The following is a 14,807-nucleotide window of genomic DNA, read 5'->3' as shown; positions in this document are numbered from 1 at the left end:
AGCAGTTTGTTTGTTCTCCTCCAGTGCGGGACAAGCCAACACAAGGGAGCACATTTGCCAACATCCAGGTACGCAATGTGATTTGGAAAGCAGCTCCTTTCCAAAGAGTTGCACACGAACGATCCTTCAGTCCCGCTCGGGGGGCACGGAGCCCCAGCCACACACAGCTTCAAGTAGCGAGTCAGGCACCATTGCTTTCGCTTGTGGCCACACCACCCTGAATGTGCCCGATCTCGTCTGATCTCTGAAGCTAAACAGGGATGGGCCTGGTTAGTACTTGGATGGGAGACCGCCTGGGAATACCAGGTGCTGTAAGCTTTTAAGCGCAGGAGGCGCCCTATCCCCGCTCGCTCATTCCCCTGTTCACACGTGCAGTGCGGCTTGTCCGTCTGTTTATTTGTCAGCTTTGGCGAGACACGGGTGCTTGTGTATTAGCGTGAGCGTTTTTTATTCTGATCATGAACAGTTTTACAAGTCCGCAAAGGATCGAGGAAAGGTTTATCGCCAGCTGAAAAGAGACACAGCGCTTCGGCTGTGGAGACTTGTTCGGCTGGCGTTCGGGGAGTCGCGTTTTTCAGAATTGTATTGAGATCGTTTTCCACAGAGCTCAGATGTCAAAGCACAGCAGCAGCTCTCCACAGCGATCCTCTATAGCGCCCTTTCAGCTCCGTCCTCATTGGAAGGAAGCAAGAGTGAAAGGCTGAAGTGAAATAGAGCGGGGACGAAGGCAGTGAAGAGAGAGAACGTGGGAAGAAGAGAAAAACGCAAGGGAAAAAAACCAGCGTCGTAAAAGAGGTGACGGAGCTGTCCTCTCTATAAGAAGGAGAAGAAGAAGAGGATTTGTTTGTCTTTAGTAAGACTTTGTTTTTTGTGAATTTTTGTGTTTTTTTTGGTGTTTTTTGTTGATTTTTGAAGCCCTCCCCTTCAGCCTAGCTCTGTTTGGGGAGGGGAGAGACTTTTGGTTTTTTTTTTGTTGCTTTTTTGTTGCTTTCTGAGTCCTGTTTGTGTTTTAATGGAAGGAAAAAACATGGAGGCAGAGAATGTTATTGTAGTGGAGGAGGAGAGTGGTGTAGGAAAGAGAAGGATGAGGAATTCGGACCGACCCCCCCGGCGGCTTTTTGCAAGGGCGCATACTGTTGTGGTGGATGTGAGCGGCGTGGAGAAACCGTCTGCGGGTGCTATTATCGCAGCTGTGCACGGCGTCTGTGGGGAGGGCTCTCTTTTTGCCTGCCACCGCCGGACGCCAAAAGAGTTTGAACTGACTCTGGACTCAAAGGAACATGCAGACGCGGTGGCTGTGGGGCTGGATGTGCAGGGCACACCCTGCTACTGCCGCTGGCTGGAGCGGAAGGAGGTAGTGGTGTCCTTCCTCCATTTCCCGGCATATATCTCAAACGAGACTATCAAGGAGAAGCTGAGTAGCTGGGGGGTGAGAGTGATTTCGGACATCAGGATGCGCCACTACCCTGGGACCACCATTGCTGATGGCATGAGGTTTGTTCGGATTCGCTTTCCCGAGCATGTACAGATGCAGCCATTCAAAATGGGTGAGGTATTTCGCGGCATACCCCGGTGGGCGTGTCGCGGTATCACGCGGTATCACGCAGTTCACGTGTGTCACGTGACTAACTATCCGGCGTCGCCTTGTAAAACCGCCAGGGGGAGCTTAACCTCTCATGTACAGCATTTGAGCCTTTAATTTTGAACTGTGTATTACAGCATGTTAATCATCAGTCATTAAAATGTTGGTATATTTTATGAAAGCAAGATTGCTCAGTTGGACAAAAGTACACAACCTACCTTTATCAGAAATACATATGCATCAAAGCCTTTACTGAAGATATTACTAATAGTATTAATAATGGATGACCTTGGACAAGCTGTATACTCAAAGTATAATTTCTTTAGCACATTTGTACAAGCACTTGGAATCTGTCCAAGCCATACTTTGTCAGGCATTTTGTTTTACTTCAACGGGCATAAAAACTTCCTTGCTTTTAACAGGGCGTTTCATAATTTCTAACTACGAAAATGATTTAAAATGCGACACCTATCATGAAAAGAAAAAAATACACACCAGTATTCCATTTCTCCCTAAACATTGTAAGCTTCGAAGTCTTTAACTAACGTGATACCGGAGTCAACAAGCATACTTTTAGAATTTGATTAAAAGGGAATATAATATGGAATCGCGTATCTCAAGAAATTAATAACGATATAATTATATTCATGTTGCAAAAGAACTGCAACGGACATAAAAACTCCCTTGCATGGTTTCATTACGACCAGAATCGGTCTTGAGATATTTTTAACTTGATTTACAGTTTTTGAGAGGTATGTCTTAACACCGATACTACAGTGCTTAAGTACTGCTCACGTTTATGTTTCTAGGTTTATATTATGCATTTTTATACGGTCAAATTACTTTTGAGCAACTAATAAGAAGCGCGAAACGGTATGCGTTTTACTTTCGTTTTGTGCTGGAACCCGTGGATTGATTAGAGATATCAAGTACATACAAGTCATTTTTTAAATGTTGTAGTTCGTCTTGAAAAAATGTTACGAGTACATCATCTATCAACAATCACACAGGTTCTGTTTCCATATTGCGGATTTTGGTTAGGTATTATCAAATCCGATGGCGCTGTTAGTTTACTGAGTCCCATGTCACATGGTCTGTGATTGAAACCTGTAAAACTGGTTTAATTCATCACAGCCAGCACTCTTCAGGTGTGAGGGTCAAGGGGACAAGGGGATCGTGAGCTGTGTCTAGGTGAATGGTTCCCTCACGAGCTTCTTTCCAGTGACCTTGCCTGGGGGCACCGCCACCTCGTTGATCTACCAATATGCTGACGACACCAGACTGACGTTGGCGGAGATCTCGGCCATTTTAGAGGTGGTGCAGGCCTACTGCGCTGCCTCGGGCGCCAAGGTAAACTTGGAGAAGTCTGAGGTCATGCCGGTGGGGAGGGCAGACCTTGCCCCGCTCTTCGGCTACCCTTTCAGGGTTGAGACGGGTCACCTGAAGGTCCTTGGCGTCTACATTAACGCTGATGAGCAGGCCACTGGGCTTCTCCTGTGGAAGGAGAAGCTCATTAAGATGAGGGCCAATTAAATCGGTGGAGACACAGGTCCCTGACCCTAAAGGGAAGGGTCCTGCTCGTTAACACACTGTGCCTGTCCCTCTTGTGGTACCCATTGTCTGTGATGCCTCTTCCTGAACGGGTAGAGAATGAGATCAGGCAACTGGTGGTTGGATTCGTGTGGGAGGGGAAGCCTCCGCGGGTCACTCATGACATCCTTATTGGGGAAATCTCCAGGGGTGGGCTGAAGCTGTGTGATGTAGGCCTGAAGCTGAAAAGCTTTAGGCTGAAAGTAGTGAAGAAGTTCCTTGACCTGGATAATGTCAGCATTTGGAAGATTGGTATGGCAAGCTACCTCGAGACTTGCGGGGGCTTGGGGCAGGAGACCCTCCTGGTGAGGCTCACTCCGGGGTTGATAAAACATCTGCCCTCCTTTTACAGGGAGGTCCTGCTGGCGAGGGGGTAGTTCATGTCCCAGCATGTCTCCTACACGCCGGAGACCCGGGCCCAGCTTCTGGAACAGCCTCTGTTCCTCAACCCCCTGCTGGTGTCTCGATGGAACAGGCAGCTCTACGGGGCTGGCATATCCAAGGTCAAGGATCTTCTTTATGAAGTAAAGGACGGATTTCTGCCCACCCAGGCTATTGTCGACGCTGTGCGAGAGGTCGACGACGAGCTGCCTGTCAGTAAGATCCGTCAGGATTACGAGCAGCTCAAACTCGGTCTCCCGGACAGTTGGCTGAAAAAGCTCCATCTACAAGACGGGGCAGCAGGCCCGGGCTGGCCGGAGCTGAGGGTGAAGTGGGGGGACCGTGGGGTGGACCTCCTGGGGTGCACCACCAGCATGTTCTACAGGCTGATGATGGCGAAACGCTTCAGAGTGCCGGTCTCAGAGGTGTTCTGGGGTAAGATCTTCCCCCAGCTCGAGCCAGGGCGTACTTGATGGTTCTGCTGGATTGTCTGTTTCGCTCTGTTCGAGGAGCTGTTCTTGACGGGGTGCCCTAGAAAGAGCTGTTCCTCTTTGGGTACCGCGGGTCTGAGGGGGGGGGGGGGGGTTAATGCCATTTTAGTGAACCTCCTCCTCAGCCTAACGAGGACAGCTGTCTGGGAGAGGAGGAACCTCATGATGTACAATGGCCTGAAGCCAGACCTTGTCAGGCTGTACATTGCCAGGGTGAAGGGCTGCTTCTCTTTCAGCCTGGACTACTGCAGGGCTGAAAGGCAGATGGCCGACTTTCGCAGGATCTTCTTAAACAATAACATCTTTGTGGACCTGCGGGAGGAAGGCTTGTACTTCCGGCTCTGAGATGGGGGTGTCTTTGAACAAAAGACACACACGGCTCCACCCTTTTCCACCCCTGAATAGAATTGGACAGATGAATAGCATTTAATTCACATCGAATAGCATTGGTCCCTGACTAGCATTGGTGAAGCTCAGCAGTGGGCCACTGGGCACAATTTCCCACCGTTTCCATAGTGTAGTGGTTATCACGTTAGCCTCACACGTGCAATGTCCCCAGTTCAAAACAGAGCAGCTTTTTTTGTTGCCACGCACACTGTTTGGGGATTCGCCTATGCGCTGTGATCGAACAGACCCACTCACCTCTTAGTGTGGCGGGATCTGCACAGTGCATGTCGCAGCGCTTTCTGCTTTCACTTCAATGTGCCTCCTGATGTCGAGTCGTGTGCTGTGCAGAGGCTCTGAAAGCGAGAGCAATGAAAAGGTGCACAGTGCTGTGAAAGAAAACACAGAGAAGTGAAAGGCAGTCCTTTCTCTAAGACGGGGGTAAAGTTAGCTTGAAGTTCGAAAACGATTTTGGCACGCCTGTAGTGCTTTCGGGAAATCTCTTAGAGTTACAAAAACACTTGCTTTGTGTATAAAATGCATTGTGAATGCTTTCTCAGCCTTCACTTTGTCATTTTTATGACTTTTTTTTACCACGCTCAAATATTGTTTTGTCCATATCTTCACAATGGAAGCACAGAACGTCTTCAAACCAAATGCATTTAAAAGACCACAACTTCTGGAAATTTCCACATTCTCTACATCAAACTTTCAGTGAGCTAATTTAGTTTTTCATTGATGCATAATTATGCACTAACTGGAACCCGGGGGACCGCTGTGTGCACATGTTCACAATGCGAGAAATACTGTTCAATACGGCTTCATGCGAAAAACCCGTATATTACCTTAGGAAGCAGAACAGTGCAGTCTCCAATTACCCAGACTGTAAGATGACAAGATGAGTTGATGGAAAGAGCACAAAAGTTCAGCTCGTACAATAGGCAACGAAGGTCCCAGCGTCGTCATCGCACTTGAAAGGACTGCCTTGCAGACCAAGGGCAGTGGGCAGTGCCCGGTAAGAGGGGCAGAGGCGGTAAGACATGATGCCGAGAAGCATGAACCAAGGGGGATGAGCTCAAATGGTAGAGCGCTCGCTTAGCATGCGAGAGGTAGCGGGATTGATGCCCGCATCCTCCAGGTCTGAGTTTAGAGCTCCAGGAGCCTGGTGCTCTCATTTAGCCTCTGTGACTTCTGACAGGTGCTCCTCCGTTGCGGAGAGAATGTCCTTCAATTGTCAAGCGTTGAAGGGCCACACCTCCTTCCCAACCTCAGTCTGCACTGAGTGCGTCTCCGGCATTTTCTCGTCCAATTTGTCAGCTTAGCAAGTGAAAAGTATATCCGAGTGAAAACAGTGCTGATAATACTCTCAGGAATTGTTAGAAGACGTGCTTTTGATCATCGATTGCTTAACAATCACATTCGTTCGACTTGAGCAATCAAGCTCGTAGTTTTCCTTCAAATCTTGAAAGCTCTCAGTGAGAACATCATAGGCTGCAGGACGCCCCGTAACTTGATTACTTCAACAGAAAGAAGAGCAGACAGCTCCACAAATATGCGAGGCGCAGAGAGCGCAAGGCGAGCCGCACACGTTTCGGTGGCTGAGAGAGGGCAGTTCTTGCTTCTGCATTTCCCAAGTAAGGACGCATGACAACAAGCGATCGCGGTGCTCATCTACGACATAGTGGTGATGAGTTTTCAGTACGTGTTCTTTTGAACGAGCAATGAGGTTGCCGCCTCGGACAGCTGACTGCACGCTCTCATTGTGCCACGTGATGAGAATTCACCAGGCTCGTTCAGTCATTAGTCACATTCCATCGTTTGCCATAAGCAGATGCTGCGAAGTGATGTGGATATCAGTTCCCAGTCTTGTGGAAGAGGAGGAAAAGAGCACACAAGGGCTCATCAAGGAGTTGAACCCGGGACCTCTCGCACCCTAAGCGAGAATCATACCACTAAACCAACGAGCCACAGAAGCACTTTCCATTTCAATCTGTCAGCGAGCTTGAGGATGGGGGAGAGGCATCATTCGCTCGTCCAGTCAGACCTTCATCAATATGTCAAGAAAGCCGCAATTACACGACTGCCTTGTAGACGAAGGGCAGTGAACTGTGCCCGGTAAGAGGGGAACAAGCGGCACTAGGTGACGCCGAGGCATAAGCCCCAGCGAGGGGGGTTGGTTTGTATGGTACAGCGCTTGCTTTGCATGTGGGAGGTAGCAGGATCAATTCCCGCATCCTCCAGGTGTGTGTTTAGAGCTTAATGTGCTAAAAGGTGTCCTTTAGCCTGTGGTCACGCCTTGCATGGAGAGCATCGTGCAGCTGTCAAGCGTTTCGCAGCCACGCCCCCTTTTCATCTTCTCTCTGGCTTAAGCGTCTCCGCCACTCTCTCTTGACATTTCATGTCAGCTTGTCAGAAGTCCGAGTGACATTTTTAATGGCTGAGTGAGGGCACGATGCTGAAGCAGAGAGGCCACTTCAGCCAGAGAGACTTGTGCTAGGTGAGATCTGAAAGACGGACTCACAACAGAAACAGACCAAAAATGTATGGGTGAGATCAAAAGGCAAATGCAACATTCAGCAGAGGGCGTCTAAAGATTAGGGAACGGGGGACTGAAATCCATGTGAGGCAAACTTTCCGGTGTGTGTCCTGCAGCTGGGTTTGTTGGCGTAATTGGTAGTGCGTCAGTCTCGTCATCTGAAGGGCCTGAGTTTGATCCTCACACGGGGCAGGGCTGCTTCCTCTCTTGCTCTATTCAAACACTTGCGGCAACTGTTCGCTCATAACCACGTCTGGAATGCATGACCTTTACACGGGCGAGAAGCAACGCCGCATCCCTTTTCTAAAGAACATTTACATTCAGAAATAAGTCAAGAAATTTGCCATTACTTTCGCTCGCAATGCTGTCAGCCTGCCCATGTTGCCAAAGAAAGATTCACTCGGCGTCAACATGACAGAACAGCGATCACTTGAAAACAATGTTCCACACTCCGTAAGCAAGAACTTCAGTGTTTGCAGTCACCCGATATGCCGATAGTCAAAGGAGCGCAAAACACGAAGCGTCAAAAGACAAGATGAGTTGATGGAAAGAGCGTTGAATTGATGAGCACAAAAGTTCAGCTCGTACAATAGGCAACGAAGGTCCCAGCGTCGTCATCGCACTTGAAAGGACTGCCTTGCAGACCAAGGGCAGTGGGCGGTGCCCGGTAAGAGGGGCAGAGGCGGTAAGACATGATGCCAAGAAGCATGAATTGAGGGGGATGAGCTTAAATGGTAGAGCGCTCGCTTAGCATGCCAGAGGTAGCGGGATTGATGCCCGCATCCTCCAGGTCTGAGTTTAGAGCTCCAGGAGCCTGGTGCTCTCATTTAGCCTCTGTGACTTCTGACAGGTGCTCCTCCGTTGCGGAGAGAATGTCCTTCAATTGTCAAGCGTTGAAGGGCCACACCTCCTTCCCAACCTCAGTCTGCACTGAGTGCGTCTCCGGCATTTTCTCGTCCAATTTGTCAGCTTAGCAAGTGAAAAGTATATCCGAGTGAAAACAGTGCTGATAATACTCTCAGGAATTGTTAGAAGACGTGCTTTTGATCAACGATTGCTTAACAATCACATTCGTTCGACTTGAGCAATCAAGCTCGTAGTTTTCCTTCAAATCTTGAAAGCTCTCAGTGAGAACATCATAGGCTGCAGGACGCCCCGTAACTTGATTACTTCAACAGAAAGAAGAGCAGACAGCTCCACAAATATGCGAGGCGCAGAGAGCGCAAGGCGAGCCGCACACGTTTCGGTGGCTGAGAGAGGGCAGTTTTTGCTTCTGCATTTCCCAAGTAAGGACGCATGACAACAAGCGATCGCGGTGCTCATCTACGACATAGTGGTGATGAGTTTTCAGTACGTGTTCTTCTGAACGAGCAATGAGGTTGCCGCCTCGGACAGCTGACTGCACGCTCTCATTGTGCCACGTGATGAGAATTCACCAGGCTCGTTCAGTCATTAGTCACATTCCATCGTTTGCCATAAGCAGACGCTGCGAAGTGATGTGGATATCAGTTCCCAGTCTTGTGGAAGAGGAGGAAAAGAGCACACAAGGGCTCGTCCGGGAGTTGAACCCGGGACCTCTCGCACCCGAAGCGAGAATCATACCACTAGACCAACGAGCCACAGCAGCACTTTCCATTTCAATCTGTCAGCGAGCTTGAGGATGGGGGAGAGGCGTCATTCGCTCGTCCAGTCAGACCTTCATCAATAAGTCAAGAAAGCCGCAATTACACGACTGCCTTGTAGACGAAGGGCAGTGAACTGTGCCCGGTAAGAGGGGAACAAGCGGCACTAGGTGACGCCGAGGCATAAGCCCCAGCGAGGGGGGTTGGTTTGTATGCTTAGAGCTTGATGTGCCAAAAGGTGTCCTTTAGCCTGTGGTCACGCCTTGCATGGAGAGCATCGTGCAGCTGTCAAGCGTTTCGCAGCCACGCCCCCTTTTCCTCTTCTCTCTGGCTTAAGCGTCTCCGCCACTCTCTCTTGACATTTCATGTCAGCTTGTCAGAAGTCCGAGTGACAATTTTAATGGCTGAGTGAGGGCACGATGCTGAAGCAGAGAGGCCACTTCAGCCAGAGAGACTTGTGCTAGGTGAGATCTGAAAGACGGACTCACAACAGAAACAGACCAAAAATGTATCGGTGAGATCAAAAGGCAAATGCAACATTCAGCAGAGGGCGTCTAAAGATTAGGGAACGGGCGACTGAAATCCATGTGAGGCAAACTTTCCGGTGTGTGTCCTGCAGCTGGGTTTGTTGGCGTAATTGGTAGTGCGTCAGTCTCGTCATCTGAAGGGCCTGAGTTTGATCCTCACACGGGGCAGGGCTGCTTCCTCTCTTGCTCTTTTCAAACACTTGCGGCAACTGTTCGCTCATAACCACGTCTGGAATGCGTGACCTTTACACGGGCGATAAGCAACGCCACATCCCTTTTCTAAAGAACATTCACATTCAGAAATAAGTCAAGAAATTTGCCATTACTTTCGCTCGCACTGCTGTCAGCCTGCCCATGTTGCCAAAGAAAGATTCACTCGGCGTCAACATGACAGAACAGCGATCACTTGAAAACAATGTTCCACACTCCGTAAGCAAGAACTTCAGTGTTTGCAGTCACCCGATATGGTGATAGTCAAAGGAGCGCAAAACACGAAGCGTCAAAAGACAAGATGAGTTGATGGAAAGAGCGTTGAATTGATGAGCACAAAAGTTCAGCTCGTACAATAGGCAACGAAGGTCCCAGCGTCGTCATCGCACTTGAAAGGACTGCCTTGCAGACCAAGGGCAGTGGGCGGTGCCCGGTAAGAGGGGCAGAGGCGGTAAGACATGATGCCGAAAAGCATGAAGCGAGGAGGATGAGCTCAAATGGTAGAGCGCTCGCTTAGCATGCCAGAGGTAGCGGAATTGATGCCCGCATCCTCCAGGTCTGAGTTTAGAGCTCCAGGAGCCTGGTGCTCTCATTTAGCCTCTGTGACTTCTGACAGGTGCTCCTCCGTTGCGGAGAGAATGTCCTTCAATTGTCAAGCGTTGAAGGGCCACACCTCCTTCCCAACCTCAGTCTGCACTGAGTGCGTCTCCGGCATTTTCTCGTCCAATTTGTCAGCTTAGCAAGTGAAAAGTATATCCGAGTGAAAACAGTGCTGATAATACTCTCAGGAATTGTTAGAAGACGTGCTTTTGATCATCGATTGCTTAACAATCACATTCGTTCGACTTGAGCAATCAAGCTCGTAGTTTTCCTTCAAATCTTGAAAGCTCTCAGTGAGAACATCATAGGCTGCAGGACGCCCCGTAACTTGATTACTTCAACAGAACGAAGAGCAGACAGCTCCACAAATATGCGAGGCGCAGAGAGCGCAAGGCGAGCCGCACACGTTTCGGTGGCTGAGAGAGGGCAGTTTTTGCTTCTGCATTTCCCAAGTAAGGACGCATGACAACAAGCGATCGCGGTGCTCATCTACGACATAGTGGTGATGAGTTTTCAGTACGTGTTCTTTTGAACGAGCAATGAGGTTGCCGCCTCGGACAGCTGACTGCACGCTCTCATTGTGCCACATGATGAGAATTCACCAGGCTCGTTCAATCATTAGTCACATTCCATCGTTTGTCATAAGCGGACGCTGCGAAGTGATGTGGATATCAGTTCCCAGTCTTGCGGAAGAGGAGGAAAGGTGCACACAAGGGCTCGTCCGGGAGTTGAACCCGGGACCTCTCGCACCCTAAGCGAGAATCATACCACTAGACCAACGAGCCACAGCAGCACTTTCCATTTCAATCTGTCAGTGAGCTTGAGGATGGGGGAGAGGCGTCATTCGCTCGTCCAGTCAGACCTTCATCAATAAGTCAAGAAAGCCGCAATTACACGACTGCCTTGCAGACGAAGGGCAGTGAACTGTGCCCGGTAAGAGGGGAACAAGCGGAACTAGGTGACGCCGAGGCATAAGCCCCAGCGAGGGGGGTTGGCTTGTATGGTACAGCCCTTGCTTTGCATGTGGGAGGTAGCAGGATCAATTCCCGCATCCTCCAGGTGTGTGCTTAGAGCTTGATGAGCATCGTGCAGCTGTCAAGCGTTTCGCTGCCACGCCCCCTTTTCATCTTCTCTCTGGCTTAAGCGTCTCCGCCACTCTCTCTTGACATTTCATGTCAGCTTGTCAGAAGTCCGAGTGACATTTTTAATGGCTGAGTGAGGGCACGATGCTGAAGCAGAGAGGCCACTTCAGCCAGAGAGACTTATGCTAGGTGAGATCTGAAAGACGGACTCGCAACAGAAACAGACCAAAAATGTATCGGTGAGATCAAAAGGCAAATGCAACATTCAGCAGAGGGCGTCTAAAGATTAGGGACCGGGCGACTGAAATCCATGTGAGGCAAACTTTCCGGTGTGTGTCCTGCAGCTGGGCTTGTTGGCGTAATTGGTAGTGCGTCAGTCTCGTCATCTGAAGGGCCTGAGTTTGATCCTCACACGGGGCAGGGCTGCTTCCTCTCTTGCTCTTTTCAAACACTTGTGGCAACTTTTCGCTCATAACCACGTCTGGAATGCGTGACCTTTACACGGGCGAGAAGCAATGCCGCATCCCTTTTCTAAAGAACATTCACATTCAGAAATAAGTCAAGAAATTTGCCATATCTTTCGCTCGCACTGCTGTCAGCCTGCCCATGTTGCCAAAGAAAGATTCACTCGGCGTCACCATGACAGAACTTGAAAACAATGTTCCACACTCCGTAAGCAAGAACTTCAGTGTTTGCAGTCACCCGATATGCCAATAGTCAAAGGAGCGCAAAACACGAAGCGTCAAAAGACAAGATGAGTTGATGGAAAGAGCGTTGAATTGATGAGCACAAAAGTTCAGCTCGTACAAAAGGCAACGAAGGTCTAGGCGTTGTCATCGCATTTGAAAGGACTGCCTTGCAGACTAAGGGCAGTGGGAGGTTGCTGTTTTGAGACGGAGGCATTGGGATGGTGGGCCGAGATCTATTCTTCTTAAGGAATTCTTCATCGTGAAAGATCGGTCCACAGGTCATCCAACGAACTCAGGGAATCATGTGCTACTGAAGGGAGTGAAGTGCTGAAACACATGACATGCCCCCTTGATCTCACATGCACAATTCTGCTGCAATATACACAGCTACCGTCCACACCACGCAGTGGGGCTTCAGCAGAATCTGCTACGCCACCTGTAATTACATATCCAGCTGCACACATATACATGGCCCTTCTGTCCTTTTCAGGATCTCAAAAAAAAGCATAGCGTGGTTTTCCTGCCACATGATTGACCTCATCTCCCTCAGAATGTGCCCCGCCACATTCATTGCTGAAGCAGGACGGAGGCTAACGGACATGTCAGAACAGTGAGGTTCAACGATCTCTCCAAAATATTGTACCTTGGTATTTCAAACTCTCTCTAGAATGTTATCCATTTCTATTTTATTTTGACAGGAACTGTTAAAAGGCTAATGACACTAGATGAAAAGAGAAGAAAGAAAACACAACGTTTCAGCTGTGGAGCCTTCTTCAGGTGTGAGGGCTCCACGGCTGAAATGTTGTGTTTTCTTTCTTTTCTTTTAAGCATGGAATAGACCTATTACTTGTTCCTTTGCAGCCTACACATGGTGATGCAGCTCCCCACCTGAACTGCTAATGATACTAGATGCCTGGTAGTTTGTGGTACTTGGTTATTGTCTTATGTTTGCTCAAACTGCATATGTGTTGTAGCAGCGAGGCTTATTAATAAGAAAGAATTAAGTGTTCTGAGCCTTCCCAAATGAGGCCCCATCTCTGTTCATCTCTGTGGTGCAGCCACAGAGAAACTATTCATGCAGGCTGATTTAAGGTTTCCTTTGATAAGGGACAGCTCCCAAAGGGGGATGCACTTAGCTAAGCCTGGCTATCATGATCAATGGTCATCCATTGGCGCCTATCTGTCTAGGGAGTGCCAGATGGACATCTGGACTGCATTCCTAGGTGTCAGGAGTAAATGACTCATATCTCACCTTGATCAACCAATCAGGGACTGGTAGGGCCAAGTAACCCACGTGGGACTCTGATGCCCATGGAACTTTCACCAATCAACGACCTGAAGTTCCTCCAGGTAAAAACAAGAAACACAGAGAGCCTGTAGTAAGATTCAGGAGAATTCTGTGGACTTTTCTAAAGGGAATTCAAAGGAGAATTCCAGGGCAGGACGGCCCAGGAGCAGAAGGCTCCCAAGGGCAGGACATTCTCACAGAGCGCCTCCTGACCATCCTGAGACTCAGCCCAGACAACCACGGAACGGCCAGTGTGTCCGAGTGCCAGAACTTTCCTTTGTTCTAAGAGTCTAGAGCGGAGGTTGCCAGAGAGTAACCAGAGGATCCACCCAAGGTTAGCACCAGTAGCAGGCCTCGTGAACAGGTTGGAACTGTGGACAGCTGAATCACTATTCAGAACTAGCGCTTCATCAGGAACGAACTGGTCTTCTTCCTGACTTGCTGGGACCCACAGTCATCTTTTCTCCTGTGCGCAAACTTTGCTAGTTAAAGCCAACACTAACTAGCCGGTCAGTGAGCATCAGCAGCGCACCGTCGCAAGCCGCACAGCACAGCCTGGCACCGAGCCAGAGAGCGCGGATTGGACAGCAACAGCCTGCAACTGTTTCTTTGAGTCCGCAGGATATCTGAATCCCCAGAGATTGGATGAGTATTCAACTTCACTGCATTACTGCTCGAGAATTCAATTGTTATCCCAACCAGTTGATATCAATTTAATTCCTAAGAGTTATGTACTTGTTTTGAGTTTCTTAATGTAGAAGTTATAACCAAGTTCATTTACGAAACGGTCTAAATGAATGATATATTGAACGTCTGTCCTTTTGATATGTGTAACACTTTGTAACTGATTGAATATATACCTTTTGTATTCTGATAACCCTCTCGATAAGATCTGTTAGGTTTATATGCATATTCTATGTATTAATAAATGTATCCTCGTGTATTAGTACCTGTGTGTGTGCGTTGTTTGAGTTATGTCGCATGGTTGGATTCTAAAGCCATCAAAAGAATCAATTTTGTGATTTACTGCTACAATTAATAATTGTCCCAGTAAATGCCCAAACCCTACAGAACTGGTGCCTTCAGAAAGCACACTACAGTGTGATTGCATATTTTTGTGTATTTTCATATGTCAATATTTAATTCACTCACATTCCTGTATGATTGGAAGGAAGGCAGATTGGATTTGGCACAGGACGCCTGCTCATATATGTTGATCTTTGTTGGGCTGGAAAAACAATGATAAAAAGTGAAAAAAGCTCTCCCCAACATTTCCCTTCTCTTGGCCATGGTTACACTGCCCTTTCTTTCCTTCTTTTGTCCTTCTACAAAGATTCCAGGGCTCTTTATCCACCATAATATCAGAAGCCAAAAATAACCATCTAATGTGTAAACAGCATTTGTAATGTTGGTAGCTGGAAGAGGTTAAGTATGTTTGCAAGACCTAGTTGATTACACCACAGACTTACCTTGTTTTTTTTTCTCTTTTAAAGGCTGTGCTGGACTGTACCACTATCATAGAAGATTTTTTTCAAGACACATCGCAGTTCCATAGTAGAATTTATCAATAGTAGAATTCCATAGGACATTATTTATCAACATCTAACATTACCCAGTGTGAGACTCTGCCAGTAAACCTCAGAGCATTGAGTTCTCCACTGGTGAAGATGGCTTTCTGAAGTCATGAAATCCACTGCTGGGATGCCTGAGAGACAGTGATTGAATCCTGTCTGGAATTAGGCTCTCTGTTAGTGTTGATCTGTGGGAATTATGTGGTAAAAAGGGAAAACTCCTTTACTTTAGTCACTTTGAAAGTTCAAATGTA

At 48.3% G+C, this 14,807-nt stretch overlaps 3 non-coding genes across 3 annotated transcripts; 1 reads left to right on the top strand and 2 right to left on the bottom strand.

Annotated features, from left to right (window-relative positions):
* The first annotated feature begins 199 nt into the window (after positions 1–199).
* Positions 200–318, top strand: LOC138244866 (5S ribosomal RNA). The gene has a single exon (XR_011193481.1). It is a non-coding gene; the product is annotated as a 5S ribosomal RNA (ribosomal RNA).
* An 8,193-nt stretch (positions 319–8,511) lies between these two features.
* On the bottom strand, positions 8,512–8,583 carry trnap-cgg (transfer RNA proline (anticodon CGG)). Its single transcript has one exon. It is a non-coding gene; the product is annotated as a tRNA-Pro (tRNA).
* Positions 8,584–10,636: 2,053 nt separating this feature from the next.
* trnap-agg (transfer RNA proline (anticodon AGG)) lies at positions 10,637–10,708 on the bottom strand. Its single transcript has one exon. It is a non-coding gene; the product is annotated as a tRNA-Pro (tRNA).
* Between the last annotated feature and the right edge of the window lie 4,099 nt (positions 10,709–14,807).

Source organism: Lepisosteus oculatus, chromosome 14 (genome assembly GCF_040954835.1).
Source record: "Lepisosteus oculatus isolate fLepOcu1 chromosome 14, fLepOcu1.hap2, whole genome shotgun sequence".
Classification (NCBI taxonomy): domain Eukaryota; kingdom Metazoa; phylum Chordata; class Actinopteri; order Semionotiformes; family Lepisosteidae; genus Lepisosteus; species Lepisosteus oculatus.
The sequence above is the reverse complement of the archived record's forward strand: the minus strand, read 5'-3'. Positions and strand labels throughout refer to the sequence as shown.